This window comes from Pleurodeles waltl, chromosome 5, assembly GCF_031143425.1.
Source record: "Pleurodeles waltl isolate 20211129_DDA chromosome 5, aPleWal1.hap1.20221129, whole genome shotgun sequence".
NCBI lineage: Eukaryota > Metazoa > Chordata > Amphibia > Caudata > Salamandridae > Pleurodeles > Pleurodeles waltl.
Genome location: NC_090444.1, coordinates 1452100740 through 1452115589, shown reverse-complemented (window position 1 = coordinate 1452115589; position 14850 = coordinate 1452100740).

The following is a 14850-nucleotide window of genomic DNA, read 5'->3' as shown; positions in this document are numbered from 1 at the left end:
TTGATGAAGCAGAGGTCCTCAACTGATCCTTGGAGACCATTTCATTGCCCTGGGTTTATGTGGGAGCAGGATCATTTCTTCAGGGCTCCTCTCAGGTCACAGAAGGCAGGTGCAGTCCTCTTCTGATCTTCTTCAGGTCCAGCAAGTAGTTGAAGGACTGCTCCTGGGTGTCTGCTTTATGGTTGGCAGTAGCTAGTGGGTGGGGATAACGTTTGGACACCTCTTAACTAACATGTTAATCTACTCACTTTTTCAGTACTTCAGTAGTTCCTGTTTCTTTTACTTCAAACAGATCCAAAATGTAATGTGCTAGGGCATTTTCAAAATGGCAAAAGCCTTTGGCCACACTAAACTTGGGCTCTGAGGCCTAAATGTGTAAGGGGGAGCATCATAGGGAAATCACTAGTGTCCTCCGACATTTAACACTAAAATATGCTTGAAGAAGTCCTTATAACCTCAACACACCAAGAGACAGAATTCTAGTAGGACAGAAGAAGGGTCCTGCAGTACTCAGATGAGAGATACCTAAGATTTGTCCTGGTTGGCACCGTGTTTGCTCCCTTTCAGGTGCACCTAAGTCTTACATGTGCTTCAGACAGATTTGCAAGGTAGGATTTAATGATGTTGTGCCACTAGGATGCCACAGCCGCAACCCTTAGTATTCTGCTAAGCTCATAGGAGTCATCCCTGTCCCTCTAATTTGACCTGTCAATCATGCTGACTTATTGTGCAGATTTGGGAGGAATTTCACAGCTCATTCAGACCAAGTACAGACAGGGAGTTGATGGAGGCTAATGCTAATTAGCATTCTGAAATCTCATAAAAGTATTGGTAACTTTATAAAAGCTACATTTCTAATCTATTTAATAACAATCCTACTTTACAATTGGATTTAATTTGTTATAGAACATAATCATAAGTTTTTGACTGGCTTCTGTAGCTGGGACAGGTCAAAAGTTATAGGTTGAAGTGCATGTGATATATTTTTACTTTTTCTATGTGCCAGTTACAGTCTGACCAGTGACAATGTTCTGTTGGGACTAGGAACCGGGAGAACATGCTATATTTATGGTCATACATGTTCAACTCTTGAAAATTATGCACCATACATTTTGGGCACCAAGGTGTGCTTTTGGATGACTTCTTTAACATTAAAAATCCATTTTTTAACCATCAATGGGGGAAACCTGGTCATGGCGTTCTATTTGGTTCAAGTTGATGCCATCAACTACATAGGGTAGCCTGAATTTGTTTTTACTGCCACTGTAGTCTATGGCACAATAGAGGTTGCAGTCCACAAATAGCATTTAACGTTCTAGGTCATGGTCATATTACTGCACCATATATTATTGCCAATTTTAGCATGTTTAAAAGAGGAGCACATGCACTTTACCCATGTTTTTGCAGGGATAAAAGTACACAAAGTTATATGCCCAGCAAAGATATGGCCCCGAAAAGGCAAAAAATCTATGGTGACCCAGCAGAAAAAGGTAGATTTTGCTACACAAAAGATTTGGTTCAAAACGCAGTTCAATCAGAATCTCATCTTAACCTATAATAACTGTGTAAGAAACAGCAGTCAATTCACCTGTGAAGTATGTGCAATAACACACAACTTTATAGTTAAGAACAAAGACAGCATAATCCCCCACACATGAATGGTTAAAATGGACATGGGAACCAGAGACATTGATTTTTTAAAGTTTGTAAAGAAAAATATGTCAGCGAGCAGGAAAAAACACCAAGAAAATTCAGAGATCCAATTAGAGTCACAATTGGCATTAAACCAGGATACAGGTTTGTTTTAAGGTAGACTGTGGTGCAGCCATATTGGTCAAAAGTTTTTCCTGAAATGTTAATATGTTTGGTTTGGATTTTCTTCTTGTGAGGTAATGTTGAACAATAAGGCTGGGGAGAGTATCATAGCTCTTCATACCTTGAAAGTGAGTTCTTGTTGAAGCCTTTTTCGTCAAGGCAAAGACCTAAGAATGGGACAAACCTGGAAATGTTTCTTGCCCATGTAATCCCTTGCCTGATGCACCTTGACAAGTATTCATCAGGCTCCAGTCCTGCCAAGCTAAAAGTGTTCCTGTCTCATGTAGAAATCGGCTAAGCATAGGGTTTCCGCTGATGGAGCTGTCTGAATGGATAGAAACCCTTGACCTGGTAGGTGATCCAGCATTGTATTACCAGATCATAGTGGTGGTAACCCTGCTATTTTAAGGTAGTAGCAAGTGTCACAACATTTGCCTGTCTGGGTCCTCCATGGCAGTCACAGCTGGAAAATCAATCAATGCCGTCATGCTCTGAGAGAAAAGTCTCTGCGCATCAGGGACAATGTTTTGATTTTTTTGGACAATCTCTTGCTTTGCTTCTTTTAGTAATACAAGTAGAAAGGCAAATCAGTAAAAAAAACAACATTGTAACAGTTTAGTATTTCACTGAAATATCAGTGGAGCTGCAGGTGCAAAACCTCAAGAGTAGAATTGGAGATCCTGATAACTGGAGCTTTTACTTGGCAGGATTAAACCAGTTTAATGTGTTTCATGTGCCTTTGAGCCCACAGGCAATTTATGCTTAATGATTAGAAATAAAACTTTGTATATTCAATAAAATCATTGGCTTCCAAACACTAATATCTACTTACATGGAAGGCATTAGGAAAGGTAATGGAGGAAGGAGTAAACTGGAGTTGCCAGATGAAAATATGAACTTGAGGTTAGCGTACAAATATGACAATCACAGAACATACTTTATAATGTTTATATAAACTGGATCTTAATTAATCTTTTATCACCAATTTATTAGATGTGTTGTTGTGTGCAGACTCCACCAGTAAAAGCAAAAACATGGACTGGAATATACAGACTCTGGTGCATGCCAGTGGAAAAAAGCCAGTACTTGATTAACCTTCTCAGCCATCCCCAAGGATGAATAATAGTAAAGGTTCTCTTTAACTAGTAAGGCTACATAGGGAGAATTCCAGTAGTGGGAAATGAATTCATAATGTAAATCAGAAATTATTATATTATGAGAAAGTGCCCCTTTTAGTGTCATCCCTCCAATTTTTTCTGGACTTATGCTGCAAGTGATTTGACTTTTTGCACTAGGACCCTGTTAATCAGGTCCCAATACATATACATCAACCCCTACAAAATGGTAAAATTGTCATATTTAAGTTTTTTACAATGCATCAGTAAATGGTGCAGAAGTACAGTCATGGTGTCTAGTGCAGATGGACCCTACCCATTTAGTACACCCATTTTATTTGCTTTTTGATCACGGTTGGACTTTTTGCCTTCAGTGAATCTCATTATTTGTGTCTCACCCACGGTAACCACATAATAAATGGACGGCACATGTCTACCCTCAGTGTCCGCCCCTTAAGAGAAGGCCACTGCGATGCAGCTAAGGGAAGGGGTAATTGGCTGAATATGTGTGAACACGTTTCCACATGTGTGCAGGTTGTGCATGTGAGACTACCATTGTGTGCAGCCTGTTAACTGTGCAAAGGTTATATTAGTGGGCACTCTTAGGTAAGGTCAGTAAGGTTTACTGGGTTATGTGCAGTGTAATTTTATTATACACACAGGGGGCAATATGCCCCTAAAGTGCAGTTTGGCTTCCTTTAGGCTTTCAAATTCCAGTAAGATATTAAATACAGGTCAAACATGCCACAAAATTTGAATCGACAGGTCCCAAGAATCTACATGTTCACCTTATGGGTCATCCAGAATTGTCACATTTGTTTTGCTTCAGGCAGCATCAGATCAGACCCTGCTGGGCCAAGCTAATTACTCTGTTCCCCAACACAGGAAAGAAAGACATCCCCACAGAAAAGGAATATATCATTGTTTCACTCAGCTCCTGATGAGGAAAGGTTGTGTCTGTATCTGTTATATATCTGTCACTGTGTACCAGTGTTGGGGCAGCCCAAGCTCATTGAACAAAGGAGGAAGCCCAGACCACTGGAGCTAATACAAGAGGAGATTCCCCTGTGACATTTGGTGGGAAAGTCCCTGGAAGTGTTGTCAGCTAAAGGCTCCAGAGGATCGCTTCAGGATGCCATTCTGGATTGTCCCAGCATACAGTGCAGGAAGGTTGGGAAAGGGGCAAAGGGGTGATGTGGCACCATAGGATTTTCTAGGAGTGTCTGACGTCTAGAACTTTCCACCTCATTTAAAATCTTTTTAACAAAGGAGGGAACGAGAGGTAGGACACTGGAATTGGATGGAAGCAACACAGTAGAAACCAGAAAGGACAAGCCCCCTGGTGGACTACGGAGTCTGCTCATAGCTGACCCCAGGACCAGTAGGTCTCCCCAACAGCCAGTGTTGTTGACCCTCTTAGACTCCCTGAGGACCAGTTGGGGAAAGACTTGGACCCCACTGTCAGGATTTGCCAGGCTTGACATGCATTGTGAGTGGGCATAATCCATAATGAAGGACAACCTTCCCGACTTGAACACAATGATAGGCCGTCATAAGTGGTATATCATTGGAATAAGCAGAATTATCTACAGAAGCCCTATTTCCAAATTGAAGGCTATATTCTGAACCCCTTGTGAACAAGAGTTTCCACAGGGGTACTGATTATGAACTGTGGGATGATTATCAAAACGTCAAAACCTGGCAGTTGAGATTTTTTCTGATGGATTCTTGCATGTTAAACCTAGTAAGATTTAACAGGTGGGAATGGCCATGAAAAAATACATAAACTTCTGAATTTAGCTTGTTCAAAACTGATTCTGAAAGTTGTACCTCACTTTCAAATTGAAAATTCTGGGGCACTATGTAGGAGTTGCATCACTCTTGTGCCACACAACAGGAAGCAAGAGAGAAGCCACTCTTAAGTTAGATTTATCAAGACACACAAGGCCAACTTCGTGGCCTTTTCAGGCTTGATAAATCTAGAGTAACGCAAATCACTGCATTGTATTACTCTGCACTGGGAAGGCGTACCATCGGGGAAGCCTGGGTGTCCTCTCGCATCCACTCATGGATTTTGGTGCATTGCCAGAGTTACCATTACTGGTAAACCTGGGAATGTGTCAAAATGCTAGGCATCCCCAGGTGAGGCAAAATCAAGAGAAATATCTTGATTTCTCCTCATTACTTCCTCTTTCCATGTGTGTTGCTTTCTGCAATAATAAGGAATAAAAAGAGAAATATGACTCAGAGGACTGTTTTTGTGCAGGAAAGTGTTCCTTCCATCACAAAAACAATCCTATTTCAAATTCAGGCACCTTTGCATCATGGTGCAAGGGTGCTTTCTTGTGCCTTAGGCAGCACATTGTGCACCAGCACTGAGAAATGACAGGCATACACCGTAAATTGTTAAGTGAGGTGCATTCCTGCCCTTTCCTTATCATTCAGTGCAGTGCAGCCAGGTAAACTTTTTGTGCTGCATGATTATTTGATAAATATGTCTCTCTACCTCAAAATTGGAGGTATTTGCCACTATTGTTATATACCTCACCCCAGGGCAATGGTATTTATAATGTGTGGTAAATATTTCAACCTGTTCTGACCAGTTTGTGACAATGGCCTAAGGCAGGTGATTTTGACAGTCAAATGAAGCAATTTGATGAGTTAGCCTTAACATCATTTTCAAGTACTCATTATGTGTCTTTTTAGGTCCCAAACATACCTGCAAAGACTCACATAACAATGTATCATGGCATTCGGTATTTGCTCTCTCTCACAGAGCTTACAGCCTTCTATTGATTGAATACAAACAAACAGAAACTACTTTTTTAAATGCTTGAAAACAAAACAGATGTGCTTATTGTTTAATAAGCCCCTTTCTGATACTTTTTTAGGATTTTTAAAGCAGCATCCCATTTCATTAGTTTGACCCAAACTCTATGGAGTATTAGATTCAATCCTAAATAGCACTAATCATACTGCTTCCTTATTTGATGAAACTCACCCCAGTTACAATTTTCAGAAAAAACTGTTTTTGTAATGCTACATGTAAGTTTACCATCTTAGAATAATATATCCTGAAAAATACCTGAAGACCCTATGCCAATCATAAATCATACATTCATAGCATTCAGTTCCTTAGAGAACAGCTTTATATTTAGGACACAATGACTGGTGATTTCCATATGCTATTGGGCCCAATGGTAACGTCTCCACATCAATCAATCAATCAGGATTTATAAAGTGTGGCAAATCACCCTTGAGGGTCTCAAAGAGCTGGAGTTGCTTGCTGCTTTGCAGTGCTCTGTTCATTCAAACAGCCATGTCTTGAGTTCTTGTCTGAATTACTGGAGTGATGCACTATTCCTGAGGCGCAGGTCCTTCCACGCTTTGGCCACCAGGAGAGAGGCGGAGCTTCCTTTGCTGTTGGATCGGCAGATCCAGGAGTTGTCTGTGAGGAAGAGGGAGGCAGATCACAGGTACCTGGTCGGTTGGTGGAAGGTAATTTGTTGATGTAAGCCGGTCCTTCGTTGTGCAGGACTTGAACCACATGAACCAAACACTTCCCTTTCCAGTAGCACTACTTTTAGATTTAGTAAGCCGCTCATTTACAAAATTGCCCAATTTTCCACAAAATAAGGTAACCATTACCTCTGCTGTGCTTTTCTTTCATTACTGTTTCATTGCACCCAGTTTGCAAGCACTCAGTATTATTGTCATTTAGTTGTGTCATTTCTCTGCAACTTTTTTTAATTTCCATTGGATGTGAGGTTTAATTGAAGTTCTGAGCTTGCTCCTTCCACATAGAGTTCGAGATATGACTCTATCAGTGGAAAACATCTTTAGTCCCTATTTATGTGCTTAGGAATATGACAAGACATTTTCCATTTGAAAGAAGCGATGCCATTATTATCCAATGAAAATGTGCCTGAAACCCATTTTTATAGCTGTACCATGTTTTGGATATCCTGCGAAATGTTCACTCCAATTGCTCCTTGAATTTAGTCTAGTTATTGAAGATGAGTAGTTCAAGAGTTGGGGCCCTAAAAAGATGGGCTCATAATAAAATACGCTATCAATACAGACTTTCTTATAGCAGAAATAAAACGAGCTTCAAATTAGCATGTAGTCCTTCCTGCTATTCAGGAATTGTTAACAGTTGATTTTACCTTGCTGACTCTGTGGGGCTAACTTGATGACTGACAGCAAATGCTCACTCTTTATTCAAACAGAAATCGTAATGCCATTCTGTGCTAAAGAAACAACGAGAAATGCAAAAAGTGGTTGGTGGAATGCTTTAATAAATCTCTACCACTCGAAATTACTCATAGTTGCATTCCAGTCCATTGTCTTTTTTGTCCACTATGCCACCTCAGGTAGGACTAACATACACAAATTAGCCTTGGTCCTGCTCCAACAGGAAATATTCAGCCCAAGCTACTAGGCCAGTTCCTTTCTGAACTGGAACACAAGCAACCCCAGACCAGACCTTTGTTTAGAGTGGCATGGGTGGAAAACAATGCTTAGGAATGAGCTCTTCCATCACTATGTTCAAGCTACTTGCATGACACGGTTGACAAAACTGGATGGCAGTGGCCCAAGGACTATAGTACAGACGGTATTGGGCACATGACAGCAGAGGTCACAGGACTGACAGGATATTAATGCATGTTCTGGCGAGGTGAATGTCACCTCTTCAATTTACCTCAACTGTCATTTTTTTCATTTCGAGAGGGTTTCATTGAAATTTTATACAAGAAGATAAAGCGGAAAAAACAGAGAAAACAATCCATTATGTGGTGCCATCCTGTGGCACCATCAGATCGTATAAAAACATCAGCGTAACATATAATTGCGCTTTGTATGAAAACGGAGAGATGTAAAAGGCTCCACCACAAGAAAAGGGCAGACACAACACATGCGAACAGAGCTTACTAGGAGGCCCGACCACTAACTGCCCCTTCTGCTGGAGCAAGAGGTTTGTAGCTAGCTGACCCGTAGGCTGTGAAACTACCACTTTGTAATCACTCACAGTTTCACACTGCATGGGACTCCTGCAATGGAGCTCCAGCAAGTCCATCACTCGGCAAAGGCTAGAACAGCTCAGTCAACATTCATTTGAATGAAAAAGTCTGAGGGGGCAATGGCTTAGTCCGAATTCCCTTCCAGAATCAGAACCACGGAGTGGTCAATTTCCTTTTTGTTCCTTGTGTAGTGTAGTGTTCCTTGTGTAGTGATGAAGCAACCTTATTTGGCCTCACTGAATGCCAAATCAACACGTCCATTAAACAAAATAAAGCATGCGTCGTGGTGATGTATTGAATAACAAACCATGACAAGGAATCGCGTGTGTCTTCATAAAACCATCAGTCACCCCACAGGCATACTGATGCAAGTAATTCATGGATCATTAAATCTGATGCAAACTGTCTCATATGCTTACTGATGGGTCGTTTCTCTGCAGGTGGGACTCTACATTAGACATTGCAATGAGCCTACCAACCCTGCCTTTCCAGCTTACTTTGCAATTGTAGCGGTCATTCTTGCCTGATTCCTTGCAAATTGAGCATTTTAAAGCATTGACGTGTTTTCACAAGTTAGTGTACGAATGGTAGGCCAGTGATTTGTTCAAATTTAGATCACTCAATAATTTAAATGTAGTAATGCCTTCGAATAGTAGATAGGCTAATGCCCCTGTAACTGTATGTAGTTTTAGTGTGAAAAGATCAAGGGTACTGTGGATAAATGTATTGATGTGCAGCAAAGGGCTTAAAAACGGATCCCAGTGTTAGTATCCCTTGTATTAGTAGAGCTTCACTGTGCTAGTACATCGTTTATGTTTTTATAAAAACAATGCCCTTTGAAAAGTTGATTTGATTTCAGATTCACTTGATATAAACTAAAAACCTATTTATGTACCAGATAAGTTAGTTTTAATACCGTTCTTCTTTAATAGACGTTGAGACGAAAGCAATCATTGGAACCAAGGCAGAACCACACGTGTTTGAAAATGTACGGAGAGGCATGTTAGTGGAGTTTGTAGATGGCGTTAATAAACCCAATTCTTATAAACAGTCACTTAACACGACCACAACAACTGAGAAAATGTCATGGCCCTGGCCTTCGTCCATGAAGCAGGGCAACCCCCAACCCCTAGAGGAAACTGTTCCAGCCCCCGTGGTGGGCGCTGATCAGGTCTACATTGTCTTTTCAGAATGTACAGGCGAGAACTGGCTACACACTGTTATTCTAAATAACTGAAGGTTGCGCAGCTTGTCTGTCATCAGGGTCTGATTGGCCGATAGGGCAATCAAGCAAGCAGTGCCCAAAGGGCTTGTCTGAAAGGTCAGTGTGTAGCCTTTTGGCTGTTTGCCAGTCTGTTTTATGGTTTATTGGGCCGTTTTTTACTGCTGATTTGCCTGATATTAAAGCAAACATTGCCCACACGAGGAAGCTCAAATCCGTCCAATCTTCCAGTGCAGCCTAAACATGTATACTGCGTTTCTTTGTAAGTTCAAACAGAACTGTCCGAATTTGCAAACATGGTCAATTTTTTAGCTAATTCATTGATGGGGCCAATTTTTATTTTGGTGCCAGGGCCTTTTTTATGTCGCAGTCCATTGTTGAGCAACAACTCGGCCATATGCAAATAAGCTTTGGTCCTCCTCCATTAGTCCAGCTGAAAATGCCGAATCTGGTCCTCCCAGAACCAGAACATAAGCAAACCAACACTGGTTTCTCCCTCTTTGGGGCTCATCAGTCGAGTGCAGCCTGGTCGGGTGCACATGCTTTTTTTTCATTGCATTCTGGAATTTGTAGTTTTGAATTGATTATGAAAAAAGGAAAACTATGCGTTCCAGATTGAAAAGTAAAATACATTTAAGATAGCACGACCTATTTAAACTAATATGGTGCAACTTGAAGTTTCTTAGCAAGTGAGCAAGCAGTTACATTTATAAGACATATTTTTCTGCTAGTAAGATTATAGATGATATGGTTAATGTCGGGAAGCGTGTCTATGGGTATTGAGTGGGTTCAGGAGGACAAGGTAGTGATACAATCAATTGTAGGCCAGGTTTTCTAGATAACTACGCTTCCTAACCTGCAAACTGCACCTGAATTTTACGTGTTCTGGGAATAAATCACTCTTGCTGCTACCAAGTGGTTCAGTGTTATATTTAACACTGTGCCTTGTGGGATTTGTAGTTTTATTTTTATTCTTAATTATAATTTTACCCAGAATGCAATGTGCCGTGGTAATGACTAAAGGTGCCAAACATGTCATTGGTGTACCTGTGAACTTTAGATGCTTGGATACACATATTAAAACACAGAAGTGGGGCTAATGTTTCAGACTGTTACATGTTGTTGGGTAAACATCCAGACTTGGCTGAAGATGTTATACATGAGAGTGAAGGACTTAGCAGCTATGGAGATGAGATAACTGTTTGCCCTCAAAGATGAATATTCCTATGGTGATTGTATTACTACCCATTTTGATCATGAGGTCATGATCACCCGATCACAGCAGAGATTGCAGCCCACTTTGTGGACAATGAAGGAAACTAACCTCCAAGCTATTGCTAGGGCGCCTGGTCCTTAGTAAGTAAACTTACAAGAGGACGTGTATAGGCCGATGAACCTTTTGGATCGCATGGAGTATCCTAATCATGTAGAAATCAGTGGCATCAATAATCAATATAATCAATCAGTAACAACTAAAAATCATTAGTCAATAAACAACGATAACCATCATTTCATGAATAACCACAACTCGATAAAGCGTTTAATGTTATTTCCCTATTGATTTTCATTCTAGATTAACTCAAACTTTATTTAATCAGCTCAGAATTAGTTTATTAGCAACCACCAATAACACAATCTAATAAAAACTTGTAAAACATATGTATAGAATGCTTCAACATAAGTCAATAAATATTAATAAAGCAGCACTGAATAGCAGAGTTCAGCAAATCAGTCCGTCACTCATTTGTCACTGTCAACGTCGCCCGAAAGACCCTTAACTAACCCAGATTGGCATTAGCATGTGGGACTTCATGCAAAACAATTTAGAAAACGTGAATTTGGAAAAATATCTAACTACAACAAAAACTATAAAACAGCGCAGTTGGTACCTAGAAGAAAAGGCACAAAGTTAGTCAATCACATTGTCATAGCTACCTATCCACGGAATGGATCAGCAACAAAGTCAGTCTTCGTCTTCAGGTCATCAATAGATCAGCAACACAACAGGGTCTCAAGAGTATGGGCTCAGTGACAGAATCTCAAACTGCGTGTCCTGACGTCATCAATTCTCCGCTTGCATTTGAAGTTTTAGTCCCTTGTCATGACTTTTTATTAGAGTTTTCAGGTCCATCCCCCTAATTCCTAATTGATCAGTCAATCAGCAGCTATGACTCCAACCTATAATATTAATTTTTCAAATCTATGAGTTCCAATATTTCTTCTTTCGCATTTCACAGATTGGTCCACTGTAAGACGTCTTCATCATCCGGCTCTTCAGTTATCGAAAATGTTGCATGTTCCTCTTCAGTCAGTGCTCTTATTGTTCAAGTCCTGGGAAAGTACATTTAGCCTACTCTACACATACAGTAATTGTATCAAATTGACTTCATCATCTCCTATTACATACATTGCAGAAAATTCTAGCTAAGCGACTTTAACATCGGGTTGCTCAAGGTCGGGTCATACACCAGCTTCTCTGCAGTGCGCTAGGAATTCAGCTTCTCTTGTGAGGCCTGAAAAAGACTAGGCCATAACTTCAGCTAAATTAATTCTACAAATTAATGCAAAACATAGGTTATACATCTTAATATGACATATTACTACATTATTCTTACATATTTTCATTATTTTGAACATTTTTTGTTATTTTAATACAACTGTGGGCAGATTTTCAAATGTGCACTTTATTTTCTCTACAATTAATTTCTCTACGAACTTTTCATTAATCAAAACACATAAACATTCATTAATAATTTCTAATTAGCATCTCTGCATCTACACTATATTAGACATACACCTGCCACGTTTTCAACATTCAAGTATGGCTTTTTTGCTTATATCCTTATCACAAATCTCCCTGAAGGAGACAAAACGTGGTATGTTGGCACTACATGCAATACCTAAATAAAGTAGAAAATCCAAACACTTGGCTAAATGGTCCCACTTGGATTCCAAATGGATTACTTCACAGTGATTTCAGGGGTTCCTTTATTCTACATTGGCAATCCACCAAGTCCTGTTTTTTACTTACCAAATCGGTACCTGAAGTCCTGTATTCATTGTGAACAGATTAATTTATGAATACCACAAGACAATTTATAAGCCACCAGTGCTTGACACAGAGAAAATAGGGAGCTCTGGGTTCAAAACGGAAGTTTGTGAATAATTTCCCCCAAAATCAGTGGTAGAAAATGGGTTTGAGCAGTGCTTTTTTGAAAGCAGAATGCATAACATATATTTGTGACAATGTAATTTATTTTTCAAACAGTTTTGATGGAGAGTTAATAAACTATTGCAATTCCCCTGTACATAAAGCACCATAACCAGGGTTCACTGAAGCATGTTACACACCGGGCAGTCTCTGTAATCCCCAATATGTATATCACGATAGCCAGATCAGTATACCCAACGTTCCCAAATGTAGAGTACCATAGCGGCACAGCCTTTACAATGTCTCAGCATGAAAACAACTATAGCCAGGCCAACATTTGAATCATTCCATTATGGAAGAAATCACAGCCTGAGCAGTATTTCCCCACTGTGCGCAGTACCACAGCTAGACCTTTATCCACAGTTCCTATAGCATCATGTGTAGGCCAATATTCACATTTCCTGAAGCAGCACTCTTAGGACAGTATTATTAAATGCAGTATGTAAAACACAACAATTCCTCCAGGTGAAAATTACCAGTACCTCATTGTGTAAGAAACCTTATTAAGCTAGTAGCTGGAGAGCCCCAGTATAGAAAAATATTATTTCTGAATAGGTATCACAAAATCCCAGTATGCAACATTAGCCACATGTCAGGATTTTGAAAGCTACTGTATGAAAAAGCCAAAAACCAGGTCCATCTAAACAAAGCCCCAATGTAAGAAAGTACCCTCTTTCTTGGCATGGTTACCCCCATTTTCTGCCTGATGTCAGTGTGCTTGACTGTGTTCACTGGGATCCTGCTAACCAGGACCCCAGTGATTATGCTCTCTCTCCCAAAGCTCTGTATTTCACTCTCAATTGGCATACTAGTGCCCCCTTATAAGTCCCTAACATACAGTACCTTGGTACCCAGAGCATTGGAGTTCGAGGAGATCCCCATGGGCTGCAGCATATATTTTGCCACCCATAGGGAGCCCATCCAAAGGCTTCTGCAGGACTGTTATTGCAGACTGCGTGAAAAGGTGCAGGCACCCTTTCACTGCCATTTACACTGCACCAGTTAACTTATAAGTCACCCCTATAGAAGGCTTTTCAGCCCAGAGGGCAGCGTGCAAAGTACCTGTGTGTGAGGGCACCCCTGCACTAGCAGAGGTGCTCCCACAACCTTCAGGACCATTTTCCCGGACTTCGTGAGTTCAGGGACGCAAATTTACGTGTGTACTGGACATAGATCACTACCTATGTCCAGCTACATAATGGTAACTCCAAGTATAGACATGTTTGGTATCAAATATGTTGGAATCATACCCCAAGGCTTTTGCAAACATTAGCTGTATGATTCTATGCACTCTGGGGGCTCCTTAGAGGACCCCCAGTATTGCTATTCCAGCCTTCTGAGCTTTTCTAGGCAACCCCAGCTGCTGCCCCCTCACAGACAGGTTTCTGCCCTCCTGTTGCTTGAAAAACTCGAGCCCAGGAAGGCAGAACAAATAATTTCCTTTGGGAGAGGGGTGTTACACCATCTCCCTTTGGAAATATGTGTTACAGGCTTGGGAGGGGTAGCCTCCCCAAGCAACTGGAAATGCTTTGAAGTGCACATTTGGTGCCCTCCTTGCATAAACTAGTCTACACCAGTTTAGGGACCCCCAGTCCCTGCTCTGGTGCAAAACCGGACAAAGGAAAAGGGAGTGACCGCTCCCTTGTTCATCACCACCCCAGGGGTGGTGCTCAGAGCTCCTCCAGGGGGTCCATGGGTTTTGCCTTCTTGGATTCAAGGTTGGTAGGGAACTCTAAGAGCATCTGAGTGGCCACTGCCAGCAGGTGACATCAGAGCCCCCCTCTTGATAGGTGCCTACCTGGTTAGCTGACCAATCATCCTTTAAGGGCTAATTAGGGTCTCTCCTTCGGGTGGTTCCTCAGATACAGATTGCAAGACTCCAGCAGGAGTCCTCTGCACTGTCCACTTCCACTTCTCACTGAAGAAGCTGCATCTGGACCCTCCAGGAACTCTACAAGCTGCAACAAAGAAGCAAGACATCTTCTGCAACATTGTATCTTCAGCTCCTGCCAGCAACTGCAACTGTTCCCAGTTGTGCATCCTCTGAGGACAGCCCATCTTTAGCCTTCACCAGAAGACTGAAGGAATCTCCCTTGGGGTGAAGGAGTCACTCCTGTGCTTCTGCAGGCACCAAGTGGAATGACGACTGGCTGTGTGGATCCTCTCTCCTGCTGAGCTGCATGGATCCTGGATCATGGGTGGTATACTGGAGTGGTCCCGATGGTCCTCATGCCCAACTGTCCAACTTTGGTGGAGGTAAGAGCTTGCCTTCCCATGCAAGACAATACCCCGTGCACTGCATTTTTGCCACTGCCGAGGCTTGATGGCATGCTTCCTCCAAGTTCTTCATGCATCTTGTAGCTCTGGCCCCAGTACTCTATCCTGTGAAGCACAGCTTCCTGAGTGGTTCTCAGGCAGCGTGGGAGCCTTTGTTGTCGTGCTGCATAGTCCTCTTTTGCACCATCT